Below are 3094 nucleotides of genomic sequence, written 5' to 3' on the forward strand. Positions count from 1 at the left end.
CCTGGGAAACGAATTGGGGGAAGAAAGCATAAAGGTTTCGAAAATGATCCCTACAGTTTGACACTTTTGCCTATGGTCAAAATTTGGACATTTTTGGACAAAAGGCAGAATTTTCGAAAAGGGTCCTTGAGGTTTCGAAAGTTTGGCTGTTTATACCCACTTTCGATCAGAATTTTCATTTATGGTCCCTACAGTTTGTGCAAATTTACACTTTCTACCCAGTTTCGCAAATGGGGAGAGTTTCGCATATTTGGCTGTTTTTGGCGCAACGGGTTCCTGCAGAATTCTGTTATTGACAATTTTTACCCGGATTTTGGAAAATCTTGCAACTTTCACCCAAAAAGTCAAAAATTTTCAAGAATTTGGAAATTTTTTAAGGCTTTTTCGTGATTGTTTTTCCGTGCAGATTTTTGGTGATTCATTTTTGGTACACATCAACGGGGAGTATTGTGAAGTTTATTCCTCGGGCGCTTCTCACCCTTAATGGGTTTTATAATCATTTTTTTTATTATAAAAAGTGGGAGAATGATGGGTATTCGAAGCGAGTTTTTCGGGTATTCATTTGCGGATTTGAAGACCGGTGTTACTTCAAGGGGGAGTTTGGTCTTGATCACGCGATCTCGTTGGATATTGAAGTCGGACATCCAATCCTAACTTTGAGGGGGAGAATGTTAGGGTGCAAAGTCACTCTTGGATGTATTTGTGCTTTACTCCTTTGTATGTGTAAATGAGTTGTCTTTCCTATAAATAGGAAGTGAGTGACACTCATATTTAGAATGATCATTTTGGAGTGTTAGACTAGAGAGAGAAATTTGTACAAACCCATTTGTATATCCTTTCTAGATCTGATATGAGTTTACACAGATTTATTTACTCCTTGTGTTCTTGAGTTAACATGATGATTCACTAGATCTTTTCTAACTCTGCACATGCCATCATAATTAACACCACTACATTACCACCTCATAATGATACTCCCAAAACCTGCTAAACAACGCACCATTCGCACTACGGCATGTCCTAGGATCTCCTAGGATCCCCATCTCTCTCTGCCATCAGCTGCTAAAAGACTCCTATTAATGTCAGCTAATTACTTCATGAAGACAATTACATGAAACAAAACTTAAATAATTTTAGACTAAAAGACTCAACCGCACAACGGTTAGACTCGGACAAGAGTTGCACAATAGGACCAAATCTATCACTCTAAGATTATTTAACCTTTGCAGCATGTAACTTAACATATTCATTTAATCATTAACTCACATCAATATGAGTCCTACAAAGCACAAAGCAAGCAACATTCGAGCAGTATAACTCTATAGGCAATAAGACATCATAAAGCTAAAGAAATCCTTACATACAACTCCTGAAGATCTTCAGCTTACTCACTATCATGCATAAAAGGCATCTCTCCTAAGCAGGCATTCTAGCATACAACCCTAGGGATAACCTTAATCTAACTTCTAACATGCAGTTCTAACATATCATCAATACACATAAACAAGTGTGGGTATCTTGGGGAATACTTTCCTTGGCTCTGGCAGACTGTACACATCGCATCCTCTTTGTCGGTCTTTTTAGAAATAATTTTGAAAAATATTTTCCAGATCTTTAGTTTAAGTTTGGAATCACACAAGTGTTCACCCAATTCTCTCAAACTAGGGCTCTGATACCAACTTGTAACATCCCAAAAATCATAGTAAAAAATTTCATTTTTTTAAAACCCTTTAATAATCCATAAACCATACAAAAAAATTGTTTTCAAGAACATAGTCACAATCAGAGTATCCCAAAATCATTAATCAACAAAATATCCAAGGATGATGTGCACAATCACGCCTTCAACTTACCCCAATCATCTGATGTACCTGAAACCATGAAATCAAACTGTAAGCCAAATCTTAGTAAGTTTCCCCAATATACCACACACAACCAAATAGATAACAACATGCATAGATGAGCCTTTAGCCTGAATGGACTGCCTCGTAAGGCCTAAAGCCTATCTGGAGCACTCTACGGGCCTACGGCCTGACTGTACATCCTTATAAGGCCTACAGTCTATCTGAACCGCCCCAAGTATCTTGACCTTCAGCACAAAGCAGGACCGCGTCAACCTAACTCGTCATAATATGTCAACATATACACATAATCAAATAATAGATAATAACCAGAAAAACAGGTAATCATACAGATCTATCGACTATCCAATCTCTACAACATACCACATTCTATATACCAAGATACATACAAATTCCATAGGGTCGGCATTGGTGCCTTTGACCCCCGAGTACAGTGAGGAAGAACTCTCCTCGATCGGTGACGGGTAGATCTCATACACGAGCCGTTGGTGCTATAGTTTATCCCACTAAACATATCCAAACAAAACCCTAATTAGCAGTTAAGGTAATACCCTACTTGATGGGTCCAAAAACCAATGCTAAACCCCATTTGGGAAAAAAACCATTTTTCCCTTCCAAGTCCTTAACTCCTCACAGTTGACCAAAAGTCAAACTGGTCAAAAAGAAAATGGTCAACGCCCAGTTGACTTACGCCCTGCGTAACCAATCTTTCCCCTGTGTAGTGGTATGTCATGCGTACTTAGAGTATGCCCTATGTACCATGCTGATAAGATATTTCTATTTTTATCTCTTAATCCATTAAGACCAATCATCTATCGCTCAAATTTGGACCTAATAAACGTTTAGAGTGATACAGTTCCTAACTTTATGCATTTTCATGGCTAAATAAAGCTCAAATCCAAACTCAAGCTAACACCTCCTAATGTCCGAAAACTCTTGCATGAATGAATAAAGACAGCCAAGATCCCATTTTTATGACTCCTCAATCTCAGAAACCACAAGGAATGACAACTACAAGGTCTGGAGTAGCATATACTCACAAGAATCAAGATTACGGGACCAAAGGACAAGAAATCAAGAATCTAAAGGGATTTAACATATAGATCAGCAAGAGTCAAGCTTTATACCTCCTGGAGGACGTTGAAGAAGAGTAGAGTCTGGATCTACAAGCCTTGGACTCCCCAAACACACCTTCAATGACCTCCTTCTTCACAAAACACACAAGGAAACAC

This window comes from Lactuca virosa, chromosome 5, assembly GCF_052849685.1.
Source record: "Lactuca virosa cultivar CGN04683 chromosome 5, Lactuca_virosa_CGN04683_v6, whole genome shotgun sequence".
Lineage (NCBI taxonomy): Eukaryota > Viridiplantae > Streptophyta > Magnoliopsida > Asterales > Asteraceae > Lactuca > Lactuca virosa.